This window comes from Schistocerca cancellata, chromosome 6 (assembly GCF_023864275.1).
Source record: "Schistocerca cancellata isolate TAMUIC-IGC-003103 chromosome 6, iqSchCanc2.1, whole genome shotgun sequence".
Lineage (NCBI taxonomy): Eukaryota > Metazoa > Arthropoda > Insecta > Orthoptera > Acrididae > Schistocerca > Schistocerca cancellata.
Window position 1 is genome coordinate 326,268,151 of NC_064631.1, and position 27,740 is coordinate 326,295,890.

The following is a 27,740-nucleotide window of genomic DNA, read 5'->3' on the forward strand; positions in this document are numbered from 1 at the left end:
TTCCATTATTGCAACTGCTATCTGATTTCTGTTCAAACTGTAATTAACGTCTGGGTTCCTATGTCCTACGCTGCTGCCATAAAATTTTCAAAGAGTTTAGTACAAATAACGTTGTCAAAAATTTTCACTAAATCAACAAATGCTATAAACGTAGGTTTGCCTTCCTGCAATCTGTCTTCTAAGATAAGTTGTAGGTTCAGTATTGCCTCGCGAGTTCCAACACTTTTCTGGAACTCAAACAGATCTTTCAAGAAGTCGGCGCCTACCATTTCATCCATTCTTCTGTGAACAGTCCGTGTCCTTATTTTGCAAACTTTGACCCTGGTGAAGATAAACTTCCAGGATGAATTGAGGTATTTAATAGATCATGTTTGAAAGTTGGTCTAAAAATCAGTTCTATTAAGACTAAAGGAATGTATACCCAACATTTGGGGAAGAATGATACAAATAAACAGTACATTCACTGACTCAGGTAATGAGATTTTAGCATTTAAGGCAGTGAAGAAACAACGACTGAATGGACATAAAACAAATAATCTGAACAGTAAACATGGTCGAGAGGGTTTCCGGTGAACTAAATAGAGTTTTCAAAATTTAGCTTCCTATGTGTTTAAATATGAAAGTTAACAGGCATACTTATAACGAAACGGAACAAATAAATAAGATAACACTGTAGTGTCCGGTGGTGTGGCTGTTATGAAAAATGGCTCAGGGGTAGATACCGGAGTGGAAAGCAACCAATCGCAGTTGGCGGGTGTCTGAAGAGAAACACCTGTTTTCGAAGGGTGGATGGAGGGGGACAGGATTGTGCCAACCTAAAATTGTTGGCTGTCCTAGCGGAACACGAGGTAACGGTCCAGCCAGCTTTGTGCACCTAAAAAATATTGGAGTCCGTTGAAAAATGTAGTCAACGAGTCACAACCCTGTGTTTTATTGTGTACTTCCTGTTTATTACGAAAAGCAACTGCTACATTTAATACACGTGCGTACAGTGAGGCTGTCTCCAAACAGGTCATCTAGAAATGTCAATTACTATTTTGAAGCCGCAGTTACTATAAAACGACATTAAAATCTAAAGTAGTGTAGTGAGATATACCAACCCCTAATTCGATGACACGTTCAGTCATTGTTCAAGTCAGTGTGGATATGATACAACTCAAAAAAGACGTTTTGTACTAGGGATTCACGAGTGAAGGATGCATGAGGACTTATTCATCGACACTCGTGAACTGGCGGGTAGTTCTGAGTATAATGGTGCGCAACACTGGTGAGATGTTGTGGGTCAGTTGCGTGGCTCCGTTGGCATTCGTTTTCGCCATATAGGAACAGTTCGCGGATTAGCTGTATAAGTCCATTTAATTAGCGTAATATATAAATAGTACCTCCTAAATGCAAATCAATAGTGTGTTGTAGTTGGGGCTTCATTTTCGTACAATGTTATATTCCAGACAAGTACGTTCAGATACGGCTTAGTAACACTTAAATATGTATATCCCATGTTAACAAATTCATCTTTTTCAGAAATACTTTCCTTGTTAGAGCCTGTCCGCCTTGTACGATACTGCCTATTGAAAGAGAAAGAACCCGATTGCAATATTAGTGGCTTGAATAAGGTAGATAGAGAGATATTCAGCGATCACAGGCCCTGCAGACCACGCACTGCTTCCACAAACTGCCTCCATTCCTTCCCGTTTCGTGCCCGGTTCCTCCAGGTATCTTCAATTCCCAGGGCTGCTAGGTTCTTCGCCAGGTCGCCCATCCAGCGCTGCCTTGGTCGTCCAATGGGGCGTTTGGTGTTTGGTTTCCCCGCTGTTGCCATCTTCGCGTGTCTTCCAACTGGCATACGGACTACATGGCCCACCCATTGTATTCTTTTGCTCTTTATCTTCTGTAGGATAGTTGGTTGTCACATCAGAAGATAGATTTCCTCGTTTTGCCTACTCCTCCATTGTCCGTTATCTGAAACTGGTCCCCATGTCTTCCTCATTACTCTTATTTCAAACTTTTATAGTTTTTCCCTTTCTCGCTTAGTCATGCTCCATGTTTCTGAACTATACATTACTGCTGGGCACATCACTGTGTTGTAGATTTTCATCTTAGTGTTCACTGAGATCGATTTAAGGCCGAATAAGACACCTCGCATTTATGGATAGTACTGAAATCTATGTGAAATGGGACGGAGTGTGTAGGTACATGTAGATATCAGAGATTTTCCATGTCACCCCCACGCTGACTAAATAAACACGTAATGAATCGCACAACTCTTATTTGAACCCATCTCTGTTACAGTAGTGTGCTTTGCCGCTATGATGCACAAGGCCAGGGACAATAAAACCCTAATCCTATATTTAAACTAGTACGACAACAATAAAAACTACACGGTGTCGTTTCGCTTTGAGAGGTCAGCTGCCCGGAAGCGTTAAACAGTGTCCCAACACAAGCTGACATTTGTTAAGGTAGCTCAGTGTGGCGTACAATGTACAGAGCCAGCGACGTGTTTCCATAAGGCAATAAGGCCAGGAGGAGGACCTCGGCAGCGTCTGAGGCAGCTGGCTCGCTGCCCCTCGGAGGCCATTAGGTCCCTCGGACTGCCACTCAAGGCTAACGACCAGTCAGTCAGGCGGGAACAATGGAACCCCACTCCGGTCCAGCATCCACAGCGCACGCCTTCTCAGACTTGAATGGGCTGCCAGCTGTACTCATCTCCAGTAAAACAATCACATAAGCGTAGGAAACATGTCGTTCAGTATACGTACGTGTTTGTAACCATCGTTCTAATTTATTTTCTATAACAATGATGTTGGGGAAAAAAGGACGTGTGTTACAGACTGCTGTGAACTATTCCCGCTAATGTACAGCAGGCACGTTTCGCTTTATTCAATATAGCATCGTCAGCCGTGTTCCATTGTAACATTCTGTATCGTAAATTGGATTAATGTATGCAAACTGGAGAATTCAAAGGAGTTCGTGGGCTCAGACTGCGCTGTTTACTGCCTTACACACGTACCTCACCCATTTTCAGTGTTTATTGTTCACAAGACTGTCCCTACATCGATATGAGATGCCTCCCATACTGTTAGGAGACAATATGGCTTGCCGTAAATGGTCTGCGTGACACACGACAGTTTGTCGGTTTGTTTATATGTCGTCAGTTGCCTATCGAGCGAAGGTGGCCTCGTTCTGAGGTGTGGGGTTCGAATCCCCTTCCGGCCATCTTGATTTACGTTCCCCATTATAACGTCTCTTGCGACGTTAGCCTGATGCGTTTTCTTGAGTTTTGTACCATTCAGTATCACGTTGCACGAGCGTTAAAAGAAAAAAATCAAAATAACTATTTCTTTTGAAGATTTTCTTTTAACCAAGTTTGGTTATTATTTCTTTTTTTTAATATTTTGACGTCGAGTTTAAATCATACTTCTCGTAAACCTTTGGAATCATGAGTACAGGCCATGGTTGTATAGGTATTTGGAAATGTAATAATGGTGAAACGCCATTTTACTCTTCTACAAAATTATTATTCAAATTGGAATTACTGTTTCTTTATCTCAGGGGTCTGAGGTTCTGCGTTCTGGTCAGAAAGTGTGGACTGTGTGTGTAATGGCGGCGTGTTGTTGAGCTTCCAACTACGACGCCAGAGTTGCTGTTAATACTGGCCGTAATTATTTATGATATTCTGCTTTGCTTATTTATTTGACGTAGACGAGGTCCTCTAGTGCTACTTAAATAAACACAAACAACTGGTTTAACACGAATAGTCAGATTAATGCAATTATGACAGACCTCTACATCCGATCAGCATACAATACTACATTATTCTTTGCAGTCGAAAGAAGAGCTCTGCATGGTTCTCCTAACGAAGAAGACAAGCGATATTACATATTCTCTTTTCCTCAGATTACACAGTTTTCTATCTATTTCGCGTCGGCATATCAAAGTACATTTATATGTTCATCAAAGAACGGTTTTACTCATTTCATATGTTCTCATAGAACAAAATCGCATATTGTTTTTATTTGAGTTACTTCCTGCAGTAGTTCCTTCAGGCGAGTGCCAGAATTCCTAGTTTGTAAAGACCATCACATTATGCCCGATTCCCACCCTTAGAATCTTGCTAATTTGTAAGTTTTTTAATAATTTCTGATTGTCTGCCCCCGCACTGCTCGGTCAGTGTATCTGACTCCCATGCCAAAGACCTGGGTATGGTTGCTAGTATTTGCATGGGTTTAGGGGGAGGGCTGAAAAGGGATACACTCAGCCTCATAACGTTAACTGAGGAGCTACTCGAGCGAGAAGTAGTGGCACCGGGGTGTGGAAAGCTGGCAGCGAATGTCAGAGCATTGTGAAGGCTCCATGTTCCTCCATACCGCATCCAAATTACGCTACTGGCACAAGATGACACGGTGAACGATCGACTTCACATGGCCCTCAGCATAAATGGAGCAGGATCGTAGCTGTTTGTTTTGTCACTAAGTACTTGTTTCTTTTTATAAATAGATACACATATATTTAAATTGTCCAAATATCACGATAAGATTGTTCGCTATTAAATTAGGGTTTTTTTTGTTATTTTTCATTTTTTCGTATGCGATTACATTTACGAAGATATTCGACTAACGTGAAGTGTTTTATGTCTTATTTCGAAATTCTCATGCGTTCTTTGTATTGTAATTCAACTTGTACAGTCGTTAAGCTTACATGTCTGATTTCTAACCATCATTTAGACACGACTAAAAATAAATGCATTTCAGTTCCAGTGGCTAAAATCGAAGAAAATGATTTTAAGATACGAATATTTCTCTAGTCTACTGACCACTAATGTCATTTTTTGGTAAAACACTGCTATTTAGCTGGAATGTATGTCGCAAAAATAGGTTGAAAGTTGATGATGGAGGGGTGTTTATAACTGTAAATAATACGGTAATATATTTTAGTCAGATTACTACAGATCCAGGGAGCGATTGTAATTTGAGTGAAGGTAACTGCTGAAGATGAGTAAAATATGGTAATCGGATGCTATTATAGACCCTCAGCCTTAGGCATAGTAGTGGCGGAACATTTGAGGGAATCCTTGGAAATGTTGGGCTTAAATTTCGTGGTCATGTTATAGTATCAGCGGGAAATTTCAGCTCCCCAGATTCAGACTGAAAGACTCAAGTGATTAGGACGCACAGTGAGAACAGCGAATTGTGTGAAATTTTCCTCAGTACCTCATCCGAAAATTACCTTGGGTAGTTAGTCAGATACCTGACTCGTGAAGATAACATCTTAATCTCCTGGTTACCAGCAAGGCCCAATTTTTCCTCTAAAGTAACATACAACAGGGAATCGGTGATCACAAGGCTGTTAGAGCATCACTGAATACGGCTGAAAGATAGGCACACAAAGAAAGGCAGGCAGATGTTTCTCCTTATCAAGTGTGAAGAAAAGAAGTTCAGTTTACCTGAAAGGTCAACAGGAAACATACGAGTAAATAGTGAACGTTCAAGAGTACTGTACAGTATGGCTCAGACAAGTATCCGTCGAACAGAGATCAAAAGGATGGGGAAGACCAAAACACCGAAAAGCAAAAAAACACCGAAAGCAAAGAGAATTTGATTATAGATATAAACATAACCAAAGCCTCATAGACAAAACTGAAAGAAGTTGCAATTGGCATAAGGAAAGCCATGCGTGATGCGTTCACTGAATTCGAAAGCAAATTTCTAACTACCCACTGGTAGAGAATCCTATGAATATTTGATGGTATGCTAAATCAGTAAACAGATAGAATCCCTCTGTCTATAATGTCATCGAAACGGAGTATGACAAATAGAAGGCTGAAATACTGAGGTCTCTTTCCCGCAACTGTTTGTGTCACTGTGAAAGATCGTAGTGCCGTTCCTCCTTTAAATCTTCAGACGGATGAGAAAATGACAGATGTCGAAATAAGTGACCACAGGGTACGAAAGCAACTGAAATCGCAAAAAAGAGGAAAAGTCATTGCACCTGTTGGAATACCTATAAGATTCTACGTAGAGTAAGCCGAATAAATTGAGCCTCTCCTAGCAGCAGTCTGCCGTAGGTCGTTGGAAGAGGAACATGCACTGGTTACTGCCGTTTTCAACGGGGATCGTCGAACAAACGCACACAACTAAAGGCTGATATTAGTATGCCGTAAAATTTTACAACACGTTTTACGCTTACATTTTATCACCTTTCCGGAGACCGAAAATCTCTGCGGGAATCAATATGGATTTCGCAAACAAAGGTCGCTCTCTTTGTTCTCGAGAGCTACAGGGCAGTAGGTGCTACTGTCGGGGATCGGGCAGGACAGTCCAGTCGCTGAATGTCCTCTCGCTCCAAGAGTTCCTCAACCTCAGCTGTTGCATGTGACCGCGTATTGTCATCCATAGACATTAAGTCAGGGCCGGAAGCGGCTCCTCAAAAGACGTGTATGGGAAAGGAGTACAGTGACAAAATAGCCTTAACCGGTGAGTGTACAGTATCCAAAGACGTGGAGTTCAGTACGCCCGTTCATATTATGCCTCCTCCCCACGCCGTAACACATGGACCACCGAAACGATCACATTCTACAACGGTCCTGGGTGCATTTACCTGTTCCCATATCCCGCCACGTGAGGGTACGTCAAGCATTATTGAACATGGTCGTTTTGGTGGTCCACGTGTGACGGTTTGCTCGGCATACTGTTGCATGGGCGTACTGACCACCAAATCTTTGAACAGGGTACACTCACCGATTAACGTTTTTGTGACCTTGTGCTCCTTCCCCACATGTACCTTTTTAATTTTCGCAAAAAACATGTGCAGTGCTTATATGTGCGTTTCTACACTAGATAAGAATGCAAATGAGAACGATCTATACTAACCCAACAATGTAGAAAGAAAATTAAAGACAGCCGGCCGAAGTGGCCGTGCGGTTAAAGGCGCTGCAGTCTGGAACCGCAAGACCGCTACGGTCGCAGGTTCGAATCCTGCCTCGGGCATGGATGTTTGTAATGTCCTTAGGTTAGTTAGGTTTAACTAGTTCTAAGTTCTAGGGGACTAATGACCTCAGCAGTTGAGTCCCATAGTGCTTAGAGCCATTTGAACCAAAAATTAAAGACTGAAAAAAGTGTACGCAGTGACGATGGCACGAAGGTGTAGAAACATGTTTGAGATTATGTTGAAAAAAGTAGTAGTTTGCGTAACAGGCGGACGTTAAATCCAGTAAATTGAAATAACCTCTCTCTGTGTGTGTTTGTTTGTGTGGCCGGCCGGGGTGGTCGAGCGGTTCTAGGCGCTACAGTCTGGAACCGCGCGACCGCAAAATATGAGCGACCGCAAAAAGAGATCATACTACAAGTCAGTCTAAGTCTTTAAGTAGCACTCTGGGAAAAAAAATTCTGTTAGTCACCCCTCATGAGACTTCCCGGTAGTGACGCGTAGCTGGGCCTGTAGCCATGATAATGGCATCAATCCGGCGAGGAAGCAATTACACAGGTTTCTTCAAGTATGCTGTGTATGTAGAAGGAAGGACAACTTTTGGTAACTATGAATATTGAAATACGCATACTGATTCACGTTGACGGCGGGTTGAATGACTGTGTCTAGGTCGTGCTACGAAAAACAACGCCAAAACGTCAAAAAACGTTTTGCACATCAAGATGCTCAGCAAGCAAGTCCATATGCCTCAGCAATTCTACAATGCCTGTAATTTCCGTCGATACCAAACAACAGACGTCGACAACGCCAAGGCCGGCTTCCTCGATTCGAGATTTGTGTTCCTCAGTAATATAAACCGACAGACCGGCAATGCAGACATTAACTCAAAGTGCTACTGTTTTTTCTTCAGGCAGCAACGAACATACAGTCAGTAGTAGTTACAGTGGCATCTCAATGTGCTTTAGAATTGCGGCAGTTGCTTGCACCGCCCATGGCCGAGTTGATACGGGGGTGGCGTTAAGAGGACGCGGCAGACCACGCACTTAGCCCTTGGCGGGACGCTAAGCATGTCGCTGTTTAGCTACAAGCAAAGTGGCTAAATCGGACTTTCGATTATATAACGAGAGCGTGAACGACTGAGTCTATGTATGTAAGTGTAAAGAATTACACTTAACCGATGTGAGAATATGGAGATATAAAACAACCGAATCTGTAGATATAATAATAAAATTGTGACTGGCAGATGTCTGTACGTAGAAGATACTTAAGGAAACTTAATATGAGCGGTTTTCATAATAGCAATTGAAATCAAAACAATTATTTTTAGAATTTTTGTCTGTCTGTCCGTATGTTCGTCCGCGAATCAAGCAAAAACTACTGCGTGAAATTAGATGCGGCTTTCACAGTTGTATTGTTGGAGGTCTAACTTAAAAACTGATGCATGTTTCCTCTCCGTACGCCGCCTAGAACCGAGTTATAAATACATACAGATAGTTTCATATAACTGGGATCATTTCATTACATTAGAACACAAAAATCGGTACAGCAGAGATTTTATAAAATTAAAATAAATCAGCCAGAACAGAAATGATAGAATCAGGAAAAAGTAGTATTTTGCAACATTTTATCATAATAATAATAATGTTACTAGTTTAATCCCATTATCCGTAGACATTCTTGAATTCATTCTTGAATCGGTGTAACTATTACCGTTGATACATTTGTCTAGTTGACCCTGCTGCTATCATTGATAAGTTTTTCGAGTTAACACTAAAAATATATTATCATTCATAAGTGTGTAGAATCACTTTCCTGCACTTCTTCAGAGGTTTTCAACTTGTCTTATCGATGTAACTGAAGTGATACAGTTGTTGGGATTTCGTATTAGTGGCGTGCTGTTCATTTTTGGAACATAACCTACGACCAGCTTAGAGACAGAAGTGATGACACTTTCTGCAGGACCTCACCATCATTTTGCAGGACAATGCTGAAGCACGTACAGTGCAATCTGTTACCGATTTGTTTGACTGATGTGTCTGCTAAGTGCTATTCCACCATCTACTGCACTCCCCTGGCTTACGAACTCGTGAGTTCAACTCGATTTCCAAATTGAAGGAAACACTTCACGGCATTCGCTTCAGAACTGCTACAAATTCGTTGGGCAATAGACCGCCCCGCTTGGACTGTCAACACAACTGGCACTGCTAAGAGTATCCTACGACTTCCACATCGCTGGCAACGGGTTATACACAATGCTGGTGACTACTTTGAAGGTCAGTAAAACTTTGAAACACATATCTATTTTGTAAGAGCTGTAAATAAATAGTTGTCACTATTAAAGTTCCAACCCGCGTATTAACACTGACAAGTTTGTCGAGCGTAATAATGTCTTGCTCGCGATTTCATTCGCGTGGATCTCGAAGCCGCATGAATTTTCGAAAAACCCTGAAGCTTATTATCGGTGAGAAAGCGGATATAAAAAAGTCAAGGTGAAGCTGTCAAAAGGACACAACGGTAAAGAACTGATGCGTTTATAAGCACAGATTCTTTAATTTTCGTAATTTCCTTACATAGAAGGTTAGACTGTTCCCGCACCCAAGTCTGTTGGCATTTCGTACTTAAAATATCCGTATCTGTGCTTACAAACACATCTATTATTTACCTTCAGTCCTTTTGAAAAAAAAAACCTAGCAGATATGACAGTACAAATCAAAATGACAAATTCAAGAGAAAGGTATTGTAGAAAAACTTGATATTACAAACTGATATTGAAGCAGTGAGTACAATGATAACATTCTTATAGTTAAACTGGCCCAGTTCCATTCGTATCTATCCATGAGTTGTCGGATGTACGCATGTAACGTTCTTCTGAAACACCAAGTGAGGATGATACAGAAACGAAAAGCATTGCCGCAGCTCGGTAGCTGGCCATATCGTTCCACAGAGAGCCAGAAGGCCCTGCAGGGAGCAGCCGACGGAGTCCTCGACCTCTGAGAGGGCGGGCCAGGGGAAACAGCACGAGCACCGTGACAAAGGCGGCGGCAAATTGTGTTGAGTCTGGCCTCCGGAGGCCGCCAGCCGGGATAATGGCCGTGCTGGCCGGATATTAAGTACGAGCCACGCAGGAGGCGGCTCGGGATTTATCGCGCGGGTTAATGGCTAACGAGGACACGCGCCGGCGCCCGGCTTTGAACCCGCCGCGCCTCCTGACGCTCCCGTGTCCAGGACACACACGACTCGCCGGCCGGACTCGTCAACATTTCTTTGCAAAGACCGGCAGATAAACGCTTATTTTTCTGTCTTTAGTCAAAGGTTTTTCGACTGGTTTGATGCCGTCTTTCATACTCTTCCTATCTCGTGCAAAGTTGTTTATCTTCAAGTATACAGGGTGTAAATTTTAACTTGACAAACCAGAATAGGCCGGCTGGAGTGGCCGAGCGGTTAAAGGCGCTACAGTCTGGAACCGCACGACCGCTACGGTCGCAGGTTCGAATCCGGCCTCGGGCATGGATGTGTGTGTTGTCCTTAGGTTAGTTAGGTTTAAGTAGTTCTAAGTTCTAGGGGACTTATGACCACAGCAGTTGAGTCCCATAGTGCTCAGAGCCATTTGAACCATTTTGAACAAACCAGAATAACTCGAAAAATAAGCTTCACACAAAAAAATGTGTAGAATCCAAAGTTGATTATTTTCGAGGCAGACGTTTGGTGGTGCTAAAATTAGCCCGCCACCCCAGCCCCCTGGGATGGGGCAGGAGGCAACTTTAAAATTTCAAATGGGAACCACCAATTTCTATTGCAGAATCAGATTCTACATAAAAAACTACGTTCATTTTGTCTTAAACATTTGTTTTAATTCTTGGTAGTTGGCGCTGTAATTCAAATGGGTCAACATTTGTAGAACTCTTTAAATCCTCTCTCTCAATGGGGAGAGAGAGAGAGTTTTAGTTTCAGCGAATCAAAATTTACGAAGCAAATAAGTATTTTTTATTTATCCGTAACCATTTTCCACGCAAATATGAGAACATGGATTTTATTGAATTACAGCGTCAACTACAAAGAATCAAAACAAATGTTTAAGACAAAATGTACGTAATTTTTTTATGTAGAATCTGATTCTGCAACGGAAAATGGGGGTTCCCATTTGAAATTTTAAAGTTGTCTCCCGCCGCACCCCCAGGGGGCTGGGGTGCCGAGCTAATTTTAGCACCAGCAGATGTTCCCCTCGAAAATAATCAACTTTGGATTCTACACATTTTTTCGTGTGAAGCTTATTTTTCGAGTTATTCTGGTTTGTGAACTTAAAATTTACACCCTGTATACAGCACACAATAAATTGGGTGTGGCTGGCAGAGTACACCGATGGGCACGGCGGGCGAAAACCTTGAGGACAGTTGAGATCCGCAGTTCCACCAGCGACTGAGTTCCCCGGAAGGGTAATGGGGTCTGTTTGCCACCGTGACCTTAACGCGTGCGTGAAATACACAAACAGCGCTGACAAATTCCGGGTCGGCAGGGGTGGGGTGGGGGAGAGGGAGTGTGGGAAGGGGGTCTTCTTCAGTCTTCAATGGCTACCCTGACGATGCCTGGCAGCTGCCCATTCGAAATATTATGGAGTGCAGTAAATATAAACAACGACTGGCTGCAAGCCCTGAAATTCTTTGAATATTCAGATCGTAGCGCTTCGCCGCCATTTATTTACGAAACATTACAAGCAGTGATTTGTTGAGGTCTTATTAACACCTTTGTGCCACCTTGTGTACTCCAGTTTTCGGCGTCTGGGAGCACACTTTCACTGTTTCACTGTGTCTACACCTGAAAAATTTAGGCCACATGAAATGTTATATATTAAGAAAATTTTATTGGGCTGCTCACATAGCGTGAGTCGCAATGCACTCGCTCTTTGTCACAGAACGATGAAGTAGACCACGTCAGACCCACGTATCAGATCAACGGTCATTGGTTTCTTGCAGCCGAAAGGTGGACTGCTTCTTACACACGGTTTCTTGCACACGTCGAGGAATTGCCTATTTGGTTTCTCTATCACCCAGAAAAGCATAAGACATTAAAAGATAAAAACAGGTAGAAAAAATGTATACGGTTGACGATAGGTGGCTGACAAAACGTTTCCTTTCATCTCAGATTAAAATGACGATTTGGCGACAGAGATGATTTCTGGTCACAGAAAGATAACAACCACAATACAAATAAAAAAAACTAAAACAAAAACACGGGGCGTGAGTTTTCACCATCGGTCTTACTTGCAACTCGATGTCATTCGTAATATTTGGAGGTGTCCGCAGTCCATCAAAAAATAATCTACAAGAAAGAAATTTCATTGAGCCTCTGTGCTCCCGTAAACGATTTAAGAAGACAGTGATTAAAAACAACATATTGCGTCTGAATCTATAAAATGTACCTGAAGTTGTGTATTTAAGTCAAAAACATCAGTACTGAAGAAAAGTTGCAATATCTTTGCTACTTACTACTTGTAGAAGATGAAACTGTCCTTTACCTGCAACAAAAAGTAAATGAATTTAAACCACAAAATTTCATGGTAACAAGGGGAAAGAATAGCACTGCGTAAGCTCAATCTACCGCTATGGTTAGGTACGAATGACTAATTCAAGAAGAAAAACGAAATTTTGTAATAGCAGTAATAATTTTGACAGATAGCGATAACAGTTAAATTAAGAGGTAAATTTTTAGGAGAGTTGAGAAAAATATCTGCATAACTTTTCCGTGACCAGTTACAGTGCTGAGTAGTTTTCATTAGCCATGTGTATTTGCGGCATGTTCAGAGCCTCTGATGCTCAGTTTAGTACAGTATAATCGTAACATAACAAAAAGCTGTTAGACTAAGAAAGAGTTATTTCTAACATAGCCAATAGACCCCACATTGCCTGCCTTATAGCTCATCAGCTAGTAAATTTATTTTAGTGGCAAAGTGCTGACTGCTTACATCACTTTACAATATCATGATTCTCTAAAAACACCCCCCCCCCCCCCCCACACACACACACACATCAGCTAGTAAATTTATTTTAGTGGCAAAGTGCTGACTGCTTACATCACTTTACAATATCATGATTCTCTAAAAACACACCCACCCACCCACACACACACACACACACACACTCACACACAATTATTTAACTATATGCAATAAAATCGTCGTAACTTCTTAACGGTTTGCGTTAGGACGCTCAAACTGCACGGTTGCCCACCTGGCTTGATGGGAATTAGTATAGTTTGGTTTAGCGTCGAAGCCCACTTTCATTTGGATGGATTCTTCAATAAGCAAAATTGGCGCATTTGGGGTACTGAGTATCCGCATTTTGCGATCGAGAAGTCTCTTCGCCTCAACGAGTGACTGTGTAGTGTGCAGTGTTCTGTCACGCAGTAATCGGTGCTATATTCCTTGATGGCACGGTGACTACATAACGGTGATCCTTATTTCGACAAGATGTGGTTTATGCAAGACGGAACTCGACCCCATCGAAGCAGGAGAGTGTTTGATGTCCTGGAGGAGCACTTTGGGGACCGTATTCTGGCTCTGGGATACCCAGATTCAAAATGGTTCAAATGGCTCTGAGCACTATGGGACTCAACATCTTAGGTCATAAGTCCCCAAGAACTTAGAACTACTTAAACCTAACTAACCTAAGGACATCACACACACCCATGCCCGAGGCAGGATTCGAACTTGCGACCGTAGCAGTCCCGCGGTTCCGGACTGCAACGCCAGAACCGCTAGACCACCGCGGCCGGCGAATACCCAGAGGCTACTGGCATGCGCCTCGATTGACCGGCATATTCTCCAGGTCTGAACATATACGACTTATTTTTGTGGGGCTAAATTAAAGACAAGATGTACTGCAATAACCCCAAAACCAATGCTGAGCTGAAAACAACCTCTGAGGAGGTCACAGACTGCATCCATTTTCCGACATTTCAGCGGATCATGCAAAATTTCTCTATTTGCCCGCGCCACATCATCGCCAATGATGGCAGGCATAGTGAATGTGTCATAACATAAATCAGATTAGTGGCGTTTATATGTTGAATAAAGTGTTTGCACATCGTAGTTTGTAACTATTTTAAGTTTTTTTTTCATTGTTGTTGTTGTGGTCTTCAGTCCTGAGACTGGTTTGATGCAGCTCTTCATGCTACTCTATCCTGTGCAAGCTTCTTCATCTCCCAGTACCTACTGCAACCTACATCCTTCTGAATCTGCTTAGTGTATTCATCTCTTGGTCTCCCTCTACGGTTTTTACCCTCCACGCTGCCCTCCGATACTAAACTGGTGATCCCTTGATGCCTCAGAACATGTCCTACCAACTGATCCCTTCTTCTAGTCAAGTTGTGCCACAAACTTCTCTTCTCCCCAATCCTATTCAATACTTCCTCATTACTTATGTGATCTACCCATCTAATCTTCAGCATTCTTCTGTAGGACCACATTTCGAAAGCTTCTATTCTCTTCTTGTCCAAACTATTTATCGTCCATGTTTCACTTACATACATGGCTACACTCCATACAAATACTTTCAGAAACGACTTCCTGACACTTAAACCTATACCTGATGTTAATAAATTTCCCTTCTTCAGAAATGCTTTCCTTGCCATTGCCGGTCTACATTTTATATCCTCTCTACTTCGACCATCATCAGTTATTATGCTCCCCAAATAGCAAAACTCCTTTACTACTTTAAGTGTCTCATTTCCTAATCTAAATCCCTCAGCATCACCCGACTTAACTCGACTACATTCCATTATCCTCGTTTTGCTTTTGTTGATGTTCATCTTATATCCTTCTTTCAAGACACTGACCATTCCATTCAACTGCTCTTTCAAGTCCTTTGCTGTCTCAGACAGAATTACAATGTCATCGGCGAACCTTAAAGTTTTTATTACTTCTCCATGGATATTAATACGTACTCCGAATTTTTCTTTTGTTTCCTTTACTGCTTGCTCAATACACAGATTGAACAACATCGGGGAGAGGCTACAACCCTGTCTCACTCCCTTCCCAACCACTGCTTCCCTTTGATGTCCCTCGACTCTTATAACTGCCATCTGGTTTCTGTACAAATTGTAAATAGCTTTTCGCTCCCTGTATTTTACCCCTGCCACCTTCAGATTTTGAAAGAGAGTATTCCAGTCAACATTGTCAAAAGCTTTCTCTAAGTCTACAAATGCTAGGAACGTAGGTTTGCCTTTCCTTAATCTAGCTTCTAAGATAAGTCGTAGGGTCAGTATTGCCTCACGTGTTCCAATATTTCTACGGAATCCAAACTGATCTTCCCCGAGGTCGGCTTCTACTAGTTTTTCCATTCGTCTGTAAAGAATTCGTGTTAGTATTTTGCAGCTGTGACTTATTAAACTGATAGTTCGGTAATTTTCACATCTGTCAACACCTGCTTTCTTTGGGCTTGGAATTATTATATTCTTCTTGAAGTCTGAGGGTATTTCGCCTGTCTCATACATCTTGCTCACCATATGGTAGAGTTTTGTCAGGACTGGCTCTCCCAAGGCCGTCAGTAGTTCTAATGGAATGTTGTCTAATCCAGGAGCTCTGTTGCGACTCAGGTCTTTCAGTGCTCTGTCAAACTCTTCACGCAGTATCATATCCCCCATTTCATCTTCATCTACATCCTCTTCCATTTCCATAATATTGTCCTCAAGAACATCGCCCTTGTATAGACCCTGTATATACTCCTTCCACCTTTCTACTTTCCCTTCTTTGCTTAGAACTGGGTTTCCATCTGAGCTCTTGATATTCATACAAGTGGCTCTCTTTTCTCCAAAAATGTCTTTAATTTTTGTGTAGGCAGTATCTATCTTACCCCTAGTGAGATAAGACTCTACATCCTTACATTTGTCCTCTAGCCATCCCTGCTTAGACATTTTGCACTTCCTGTCGACATCATTTTTGAGACGTTTGGAATCCTTTTTGCCTGCTTCATTTACTTCATTTTTATATTTTCTCCTTTCATCAATTCAGTATTTCTTCTGTTACCCAAGGATTTCTACTAGCCCTCGTCTTTTCACCTACTTGCTCCTCTGCTGCCTTCACCACTTCATCCCTCAAAGCTACCTATTCTTCTTCTACTGTATTTCTTTCCCCCATTTCTGTCAATTGTTCCCTTATGCTGTCCCTGAAACTCTGTATAACCTCTGGTTTAGTCAGTTTATGCAGGTCCCATCTCCTTAAATTCCCACATTTTTTGCAGTTTCTTCAGTTTTAATCTACAGTTCATAACCAATAGATTGTGGTCAGAGTCCACATCTGCCCCTGGAAAAGTCTTACAATTTAAAACCTGGTTCCTAAATCTCTGTCTTAGCACTATATAATCTATCTGAAACCTTTTAGTACCTCAGGCTTCTTCCATGTATGCAATCTTCTTTTATGATTCTTGAACCAAGTGTTAGCTATGATTAGGTTGTGCTCTGTGCAGAATTCTACCAGGCGGCTTCCTCTATCGTTTCTTACCCCCAATCCATATTCACCTACTACGTTAACCCTGTAGTCACCTGACCAGAAGACTTGTTCCTCCTGCCACCGAACTTCACTAATTCCCACTATATCTAACTTTAACCTATCCATTTCCCTTTTCAAATTTTCTAACCTACCTGCCCGATTAAGGGATCTGACATTCCACGCTCCGATCCGTAGAACGCCAGTTTTCTTTCTCCTGATAACGACATCCTCTCGAGTAGTCCCCGCCCGGAGATCCGAATGGGGGACTATTTTACCTCCGGAATGTTGTACCCAAGAGGACGCCATCATCATTTAACCATACAGTAAAGCTGCATGCCCTCGGGAAAAATTACGGCCGTAGTTTCCCCTTGCTTTCAGCCGTTCGCAGTACCAGCATAGCAAGGCCGTTTTCGTTAGTGTTACAAGGCCAGATCAGTCAATCATCCAGACTGCTGCCCCTGCAACTACTGAAAAGGCTGCTGCCCCTCTTCAGGAACCACACGTTTGTCTGGCCTCTCAACAGATACCCCTCCGTTGTGGTTGCACCTACGGTACGGCTATCTGTATCGCTGAGGCACGCAAGCCTCCCCACCAACGGCAAGGTCCATGGTTCATATAGCTCAATAATTGTCACCCTGTAGATATACCGGAAAATTTGTGGTAAGGTCTTATGGGAGCAAACTGTTGAGGAGTTCATCGGTCTCTAAGCCGAGGCCTATGAGAAAGACAGGCCGCGGGTCTACTTCACGAAGGTAGTCTTCCGCTCGCTCGCACGGTTCAATCAGCAGACAAACTACGTATCTACACATATTAACTCGTAACTAGGCGTGTCTGTTCAAACTCAAATTGAATCTTCTACTGGAATCCGCTATTATGGAATCTTAGTCCTATGATGGTGGGAAGTCCATGGGCGTACTTATAATTTGTTACGGCTGCACTGGCGTAAAATAAAATAAAAGCATGCTAAAATGATTATCAGTTGCATAAGGCACCACTTCGAGCATGTTATGAGTACTGTTAAGCAGTAGAGACTAAATGCTATAAACAAGCCGTTATACCATTTATATCGAGTATTGATCTTAAATAGAGCCAACGGCCTTGCCGCAATGGTAACACCGGTTCCCGTCAGATCACCGAAGTTAAGCTCTGTCGGGCTGGGTTAACACTTGGATGGGTGACCATCCGGTCTGCTGAGCGCTGTTGGCAAGCGGGGTGCACTCAGCCCTTGTGAGGCAAACTGAGGAGCTACTTGATTGCGAAATAGCGGCTCCGGTCTCGTAAATTGACATACGGCCGGGAGAGCGGTGTGCTGACCACACGCCCCTCCATTTCCGCATCCAGTGACGTCTGTGATCTGAGGATGACACGGCGGCCGGTCGGTACCGTTGTGCCTTCCAAGGTCTGTTCGGACGAAGTTTGGTTTTTATTGATTTTGAATTAAATTCTGCTGTAGTACTGTTAATCAGTAAGACTTCGTTATAGCAGACTCCGGTGGAAGATGCAATTCTCGTTAGTACTCAGACGCCCAGCTGCGAGTTGACAGTTGTAGAAACGCATTTTGTCTGCTGAGCTGAGCGAGTGAGCGAGTTCAGGACTACCTTTGTGACGTATGCGTCGCGGCCTGTCTTTCTCGTGGGCCTCGTCCCTAAGCATACGCACTACTTAATCTAACTTAAACTAACTTACGCTCAGGACAACACACACACACCCATGTCCGAGGGAGGACTCGAACTTCCGACGAGATATACCGGGTCTCTAAGAGTAGTCAGGTGTATTTTCTCTCGTGTTTCGGCAGATAATTGCAGCCCAAACAATTACTGTTCGCCACGTCTCATCTTTTATGCGATGCCCAGTGTCAACAGAAAGCGTCGGTATGTTTCCTATTACAGACAAAAATATTACTTGCTCATTCCATTGAGCATTCCCAAATTCAACAAGTGCGACTTTCGTTTCATTTATGTGTTTTAACAGCAACGACTCGGAGGCGCTCCACGCTTGGCGGTAGCAGTCAGTGTTGGCCAAGGCAGTGCTGCCTCTGCTGGAATACTGGCTATTCTTAGAGTTTTACTGTCCCTTTTAAAACACATCGATAAAACAAATATCGCACTAATAAAGGACCGCTCTACTGCTTCAAAAATTATTTTGTGTATAACGGGAAACAACTTTCCGTTGACACTGAGCGTCGCATGCAGAACGTGATGAGCAGTTTGTTTAGGCCGACTCCAGCTACACAACGCGAAAACGTAACTGCTAATGTAAACGTGTAAACGGAGGCTTTCGTGACCGTTGTCACAGTCGATAAAATTCCTTTGGTTTTGTGACCGCAACAATAAAATTCCGGCGTTCCGGCGACTATTGCAACACGTTTCTTCAAAGTGTATTGCTAACTGTATACACCCTGAGGAAGGCGTGTTGCAGTAGTCGCCGAAACGTCGGAATTTTATAGCTGACAATACCGTCACAAAGACAGGAGAATTTTATTGAATGAAATTGCAAATGTCTGCTGAAACACGAGAGAAAATGCGCCAGACGACTCTTAGATCAGACATCTTGTATGTATAGGGTTTCTTACAATGCTGATCCTTCTGAGAGTTTTCACAGTTCTGTCACGTGATAATAAGATGTCGTCCAGGAAGATTGTACGTAAACGTCCATACAAATAAAATCTGATCAGCAGAGGATGATGTTTTATCATTATCTGGAATTTCTTTCCGTTCCATTTTAAGCCTAGATTTTGTGCCTATCTAAGATAATGAAGACTATCACGTCGCATATGCACTGTAGTAGACCTCATATCTTCAGATATGTCGCCTCATGTATAGCTGGAGGTGATGCCTGCATGAGAGCAGAAAGGGAAAAATACACTACTGGCCATTAAAATTGCTACACCAAGAAGAAATGCAGGTGATAATTGGATATTCATTAGGCAAATATATTATACTAGAATTGACATGTGACTACATTTTCATGCAATTTGGGTGCATAGATCCTGAGAAATCAGTACCCAGAACAACCACCTCTGGCCGTAATAACGGCCTTGATACGCCTGGGCATTGAGTCAAACAGAGCTTGGATGGCGTGTACAGGTACAGCTGCCCATGCAGCTTCAACACGATACCACAGTTCATCAAGAGTAGTGACTGGCGTATTGTGACGAGCCAGTTGCTCGGCCACCATTGACCAGACGTTTTCAATTGGTGAGAAATCTGGAGAATGTGCTGGTCAGGACAGCAGTCGAACATTTTTTGTATCCAGAAAGGTCCGTACAGGACCTGCAAAATGCGGTCGTGCATTATCCTGCTGAAATGTAGGGTTTCGCAGGGATTGAATGAAAGATAGAGCCACGGATCGTAAAACATCTGAAATGTAGCGTCCACTGTTCAAAGTGCAGTCATTGCGAACAAGAGATGACCGAGACATGTAACCAATGGCACCCCGTACCATCACGCCGCGTGATACGCCAGGATGGCGATAACGAATACACGCTTCCAATGTGCGTTCACCACGATGTTACCAAACACGGATGCGACCATCACGATGCTGTAAACAGAACCTGGATTCACCCAAAAAAAATGACATTTTGCCATTCCTGCAGCCAGGGTCGTCGTTGAGTACACCATCTCAGGCGCTCCTGTCTGTGATGCACCGTCAGGGATAACCGCAGCCATCGTCTCCGAGCTGATAGTCCATGCTGCTGCAAACGTCGTCGAACTGTTCGTGCAGATGGTTGTTGTCTTGCAATCGTCCCCATCTACTGACTCAGGGATCGAGACGTGGCTGCACGGATAGGATGCCTGTCATGTCGACTGCTAGTGATACGAGGCCGTTGGGATCCAGCCCGGTGTTCGGTATTACCCTCATGAACCCACCGATTCCTTATTCTGCTAACAGTCATTGGATCCCGACCAACGCGAGCAGCATTGTCGCGATACGATTAACCGCAGTCTCCATAGGCTACAATCCGACCTATATCAAAGTCGGAAACGTGATGGTATGCATTTCTCCTCCTTACACGAGGCATCACAACAACGTTTCACCAGGCAACGCCGGTCAACTGCTGTTTGTGTATGAGGAATCGTTTGGAAACTTTCCTCATGTCAGCACGTTGTAGGTGTTGCCACCGACGCCAACCTTGTGTGAATGCTCTGAAAAGCTAATCATTTGCATATCACAGCATTTTCTTCCTGTCGGTTAAATTTCGCGTCTGTAGCACATCTTCGTGGTGTAGCAATTTTAATGGCCAGTAGTGTATAAATGATGAACATGTATTATTTACTATATCGGCAGCAAAATGAAATGGTACCTCTGTAAGACAATGATAATTCTGCCGGACACATGATAGTAAGGAATATGATAAGTCATAAAATGGAGTAGTCTGAAACAGTTTTCGATCGAGTTCGCCCAAGCGAACAAACATTTCCGCATACTATGGCTAACTGTGTTTGAAAGACTAATAGAACTTGAGAAATGTGGAGTGGAAGAGGAAGATTTCACAGAACACAATACTGCATGGAAAACTGTATGACACCCTTGCCGTACATTGTCAGGTAGCGACATCCCAAGTCTGTTTTACTCGAGTGACTTGTGGTAGCCAGCCGCTGTGGCTGAGCGGTTCTAGGTGCTTCAGTCCGGAACTGCGCTGCTGCTACGGTCGCAGGTTCGAATCCTGCCTTGGGCAGGGATGTGTGTGGTGTCCTTATGTTAGTTAGGTTTAAGTAGTTCTAAGTCTCGGGGACTGATGACTTCAGGTGTTAAGTCCCATAGTGCTTAGACCCATTTGAACATTTTTTGACTTTATGGTCAATTCGTCAACTCGCGGTGAATGAGCGTCACATGCCAACGTGTTAAGTCGGACGCCAGCCACGCGGCTAACGGACCAGGGAGGCCAGTGGTCAAGTGACTCATGTTCTAAAATCCTGAGTATGCTCAGACCCAGGGTACGGCGGCGTCGACTGCAGACATTTTTTAGTTACAACCAATTCTCGCAGCGTTCACAAATGTTACAGTAATGTTTATGTTACACGGTGCTAGGATTGCAAGAGGACTTGATTATTTTTCCTACAAGAGTTCTCTCACTAGGCAAGGGATATCTGAAATCAATAGTTATTACAGTTTCGCAACATCACTGTAAAGAAAACACATACTCTGCGCAAAAACAAGAACTAACTATTTACTGATTTATATGTATTGTTTGATATTTTGTATGTATGTATTTTCGTGAGTAAATAAGTACTGATTTTTTTAATGTTTGGGCGACGCTTTATCTATTCTTTCAGTTCTCAAGAGAGAGGAGAACTTACTATAACACCTTTGTCAGGAAGTTCCACTGTGAATTGTTTTTTAATCACTAATAAACACTAATGCCATTGCTAGCTCCTAAACGCAGTTACTCTAGTCCGACTTCTTGTCAGAAGGATGGTCCTTCATAAGCTCATTTTCACCATTTAGGAGAAAACAGCACAGCAGACAGCTCTCACAACACACGCAATGTTGGAGCCGACGTGTAAACAAGAACTATCACTCGTGACAAGCGACCCTCGGCATTGGAATAAGCCGACTGAAACAAGAAATTAGTTTGTGTGAAAGACGCCTGGGAGACGTTCACACTATGCTGCTCTTTGTCGGCTGACGTAGTCCCATATAATGTGAAAGTTGGCTCGTTCATCTCGGCACGATTGTTCTGACTGGCAGCAAAGAATGCCGGGTGGCTCAGGTAGTGCCAAATGTCTCTCTGTGGCTCCGGTCTCAGTTCACGCACAGTGATCTAATTAGTAGTAGCCCTGCATATTTGCTGAAACCGGGGAAACAGTTGAGGGGCAGACGTATAGCAAAATTATATCGCGAATGAACGTTTTTATGGGATTGTCAACTGACAGGTTATAATAATTCATTTATTTAAGCATTTATTAAAATGTAAGACATTTCCAGGGGAAACTGTGGACTCTGACCACAATTCGTCGGTTATGAACTGTAGATTAAAATTAAATAAATTTCAAAAAGATAGGAAATTAAGGAAATTGGACCTGATTAGGTTTAGGAATGAGAGGTGGTTCAGAGTTTCAGGGGAGGGGGAGGGGGGCATTAGGCAACTATTGACTAGAAAAAGGGAAAGGAATACAGTAGAAGAATAATGGGTAGTTTCGAGAGACGAGATAATGAAGGCAGCAGAGGATCAAATAAGTAAAAAGACAAGGCTTAGTAGAAACACTTAATGTCACAGCAGTTATTGAATTCAACTGATTGAAAGAGAAAATATAAAAATGCAGCAAATGAAGCAGGCGAAAGGAAATAGAAAAGACTAAAAAAGGAGACTGAAAGTAAGTGCAGAATGATGACTAGAGGGCAATCGTAAGAGTTTAGAAGCACATTTCACTAATGGAAAGACAGATACCGCCTACTGGATAATTAAAGAGGTCTTTGGCGAAAAGAGAAGCAGGTGCATGAGTACCAAGGACTCAGATTCAAAGAAAGCTGCTGCTTGCACGAATTCAATACAGAAGGATGAAAAAACTGACAGAAGCCGACCTGGGGGAAGGACCGTTTGGATTGCTGGGAAATGTAGGAACACAAAAAATGGTTCAAATGGCTCTGAGCACTATGGGACTTAACATCTATGGTCATCAGTCCCCTAGAACTACTTAAACCTAACTAACCTAAGGACAGCACACAACACCCAGTCATCACGAGGCAGAGAAAATCCCTGACCCCGCCGGGAATCGAACCCGGGAACCCGGGCGCGGGAAGCGAGAACGCTACCGGACGACCACGAGCTGCGGACTGTAGGAACACGCGACTTATCTTAGAAGATAGGTTAAGGAAAGGCAAACCCACGTTTATAGCATTTGTAGACATAGAAAAAGCCTTTTAAAATGTCGACTGGGTTACTTTCTTTGAAGTTCTGAGGCTAAGGTGGGTAAAACTCAGGTAGCGAAAGGCTATTAACAACTTGTTGAGAAACAAAATGGATTTATAAGAGTCGCTGAACACGAAAGGGAAGCAGTGGTTGAGAAGGCAGTGCGACAGTGTTGTAGGTCTCTCCCCGATGTTGTTGAACCTGTACTTTTTTTTTTTTTTTTTTTTTTTTTTTTTTTTTTTTTTGCTCGGGGGATGCTGTGCAAGGAGTGAAAGGCTGTTTACAGTTTGTACAGAAACCAGAAGGCAGTTATAAGAGTCGAGGGACATCAAAGGGAAGCAGTGGTTGAGAAGGGAGTGAGACAGGCCTGTAGCCTATCCCCGAAGTTATTCAATCTGTATATTGAGCAAGCAGTAAAGGAAACAAAAGAAAAATTTGGAGTAGGAATTAAAGTTGAGGGAGGAGAAATAAAAACTTTGAGGTTTGCCAATGACGTAATTCTGTCAGAGACAGCAAAGGGCTGACAGGAGGAGTTGAACGTAGTGGACAGCGTCTTGGAAGGAGGGTATAAGATGAACATCAACAAAAGCAAAACAAGGATAATGGCACGTAGTCGAATTAAATATGGCGATGCTGAGGGAATCAGATTAGGAAACGAGACACTTTGAATTTTGCTATTTGGGGAGCATAATAACTGATGATGGCCGAAGTGGAGAAGATATAAAATGTAGACAGGCAATGGTAAGAAAAGCGTTTCTGAAATGGTTCAAATGGCTCTGAGCTCTATGGGATGTAACATCCGAGGTCATCAGTCCCATAGAACTTAGAACTACTTAAACCTAACTAACCTAATGTCATCAAACACATCCATGCCCGAGGCAGGATTCGAACCTTCGACCTTAGCGGTCGCGCGGTTCCAGACTGGATCCCCTCGAACCGTTCGGCCACACCGCCCGGCATAAGCGTTTCTGAATAAGAGAAATTTTGTTAACATCGAATATAGACTTAAGTGTTAGGATGCCTTTTCTGAAAGTACTGAAAGTATCTGGAGTGCAGCCTTGTATGGACGAGAAACTTGGATGATAAATAGTTTAGACAAGAAGAGAATAGAGGCTTCTGAAATGTGGTGCTACAAGAGAATGGCGAAGGTTTTATGGGTAGATCGCGTAACTAATGTAAAAATATGTGTGTGTGTGTGTTTGTGTGTCAAGTCTGTGCTTTTCCGTTCTCTGGTGCTGGTAGTGTGACAGAGAGATTCTGAACTGATACTTGGGACTGCCCCTGTTTTCCACTACTAGATCGTCCTGGTCTATATAAATGGCTACTGCATACCATTTGTAATGTGAACTGGATGCTGTGTACTGGCCTTGCCCATCGGCTTTGGTATCTCAACTTACTAAGCGGCATTGTGCGGTAAAGCGTCGATGTGTGTATGTGTGCGCTCAACCACTCAACAAACCCAATATAATATCTGTGCTACCGCGAGGAGTTCAGTAGCTGTATTTCTGTCAGACCTACCATCACTGATGCCACTTTGCAGACGAGCACTTGGCTACTGGCCACTTACTCGCGGATGCACTCAGCCTGAGACAGCGGCTGTCCTGGTAATGAGAAGCTGCAAAAGCCTGCTACCTATCGGCAGCTTGCATCTCGCCGCCCACTGGAGCTAACAGCGCAGGCCGTTCCACTCGTAATACCGAGCGTAGCGTCAGCTCGTAGCGCCTCGTGCTTCTGCTTCAGCGCGACTAATTGATTCCGGCTGCTCCGTGACGAAATGACATGATTCATGGAATGTGTGACCTAAACATAGAACGGTAATCTAAGTAACTGATTTTTTTATGAAAAAAAAAGAAATCAACCGTTGCAGTGGGCGTGTGGATCTACAAAGTAGCAGCCGCCGACGTAGTATAGCTTGAGCGCGCCGCTGCGACTGTTGTCACAGCTCGGACTCTCTCCAGTCGCGCGGTCAGCAACCTCCGTCAGCTGTTGTATCTGTGTGTGCCCTTCCCGCCGACCCACCCGGTTGACCCTGGGAACACACCCACTGCGACCCAAGCCCGTAACGCACTGATGTCGTTGCGAACGCGGTCGCCGCCGGCGTACACTTCCTCCTTCCAGACACCGGGCCTCATGTGCACCATTATCCACTTCCCCACCTGTACTTCTCAATCCACGTTATGGTGCGTGCCGCAAAGTAACCCAGCCTCTTCCCTTCTTTCCTGTCCAAGGAATGAGAAGTGCACAGAAAGAACGGTTGTTGGTACTCCTCTGTGTGAGCTCGAATCTCTTATCTTACTCTCATGGTCTTTGCACTGTTTCACAGAGGAAGACCGCACTGCAGTTCCTTCTCTAAATCCTCGCACGAACGAAAAAATGCCTGACATCGAAATAAGTGTCCAAGGAATAGAAAAGCGACTCAAATCACTCAACAGAGGAAAGTCCACTGGACCTGACGGGATACCAGTTCGATTCTACACAGAGTACGCGAAAGAACTTGCCCCCCTTCTAACAGCCGTGTACCGCAAGTCTCTAGAGGAACGTAAGGTTCCAAACGATTGGAAAAGAGCACAGGTAGTTCCAGTTTTCAAGAAGGGTCGTCGAGCAGATGTGCAAAACTATAGGCCTATATCTCTGACATCGATCTGTTATAGAATTTTAGAACATGTTTTTTGCTCGCGTATCATGTCGTTTCTGGAAACCCAGAATCTACTTTGTAGGAATCAACATGGATTACGGAAACAGCGATCGTCTGAGACCCAACTCGCTTTATTTGTTCATGAGACTCAGAAAATACTAGATACAGGCTCCCAGGCAGATGCCATTTTCCTTGACTTCCGGAAGGCGTTCGATACAGTTCCGCACTGTCACCTGACAAACAAAGTAAGAACCTACGGAATATCAGACCAGCTGTGTGGCTGGATTGAAGAGGTTTTAGCAAACAGAACACAGCATGTTGTTCTCAATGGAGAGACATCTACAGACATTAAAGTAACCTCTGGCGTACCACAGGGGAGCAGGGCAGTGTTATGGGACCACTGCTTTTCACAATATATATAAATGACCTAGTAGATAGTGTCGGAATGTTCCATGCGGCTTTTCGCGGATGATGCTGTAGTATACAGAGAAGTTGCAGCATTAGAAAATTACGGCGAAATGCAGGAAGATCTGCAGCGGATGGGCACTTGGTGCAGGGAGTGGCAACTGACCATTAACATAGACAAATGTAATGTATTGAGAATACATAGAAAGAAGGATCCTTTATTGTACGATTATATGATAGCGGAACAAACACTGGTAGCAGTTACTTCTTTGAAATATGTGTGGGGTATGAGTACGGAACGATTTGAAGTGGAATGATCATATAAAATTAATTGTTGGTAAGGCGGGTGCCAGGTTGAGATTCATTGGGAGAGTCCTTAGATAATGTAGTCCATCAACAAAGGAGGTGGCTTAAAAAACACTCGTTCGGCCTATACTAGAGCATTGCTCATCAGTGTGGGATCCGTACCAGGTCGGGTTGACAGAGGAGATAGAGAAGATCCAAAGAAGAGCGGCGCGCTTCGTCACAGGGTTATTTGGTAAGCGTGATAGCGTTACGGAGATGTTTACCAAACTCAAGTGGCAGACTCTTCAGGAGAGGCGCTCTGCATCGCGGTGTAGCTTGCTGTCCAGGTTTCGAGAGGGTGCGTTTCTGGATGAGGTATCGAATATATTGCTTCCCCCTACTTACACCTCCCGAGGAGATCACGAATGTGAAATTAGAGAGATTCTAGCGCGCACGGAGGCTTTCCGGCAGTCGTTCTTCCCGCGAACCATACGCGAGTGGAACAGGAAAGGGAGGTAATGACAGTCGCACGTAAAGTGCCCTCCGCCACACACCGTTTGGTGGCTTGTGGAGTATAAATGTAGATGTAGATGTAGATTATCCACATCCCCACCTGTACTTCACAATCCACGTTACGGTGCGTGCCGCAAAGTACCACAGTCAATTCCCTCCTTTCCTGTTCCAGTAACGAGAAGTGCACAGAAAGAACGATTGTTGGTTCTACCCTCTGTGAGCTCGAATCTGTTTATCTTACTCTCATGGTCTTTGCGCGAAGAGACGTAACAGGAAACAATACATTGGTTGACTCTTCTAGGTACGTACACTCTGAAAATTTTGATAGTAAACCACATCATGATGCACAACGCCTCTTTTCTAATGTCTGCCACTGTAATTACTAAATGAACCTCTGACGAAACAAGCTGCTCTTCTTTGGGGCTTTTCTATGTCATCTATCAATCCTGTCTGCCAACGATTCCAAGCTGACGAGCTGTATTGAAGTAGCGGTCGAACAATGGTTTTGTTAGCTGCCTCCTTTGTAGGTGACAATCACTTTCTGAGAACTTCCAAAGAATCTCAGTCATTTCTAGAAAAAGTTTTATGTGTTCGTTCTGCTTTAAATAAGTTAGCATGCAAATTCTCAGATATGCTTGCAGAGATTG

General features: G+C 43.4%; 1 protein-coding gene and 1 pseudogene across 1 annotated transcript in view; one reads left to right on the forward strand and one right to left on the reverse strand.

Annotated features, from left to right (window-relative positions):
- LOC126191471 (E3 ubiquitin-protein ligase LNX-like) overlaps nucleotides 1-27,740 on the reverse strand; it is a 683,907-nt gene that overhangs the window by 404,474 nt on the left and 251,693 nt on the right. The window lies entirely within an intron of this gene.
- Nucleotides 17,491-17,608, forward strand: LOC126089867 (5S ribosomal RNA; annotated as a pseudogene).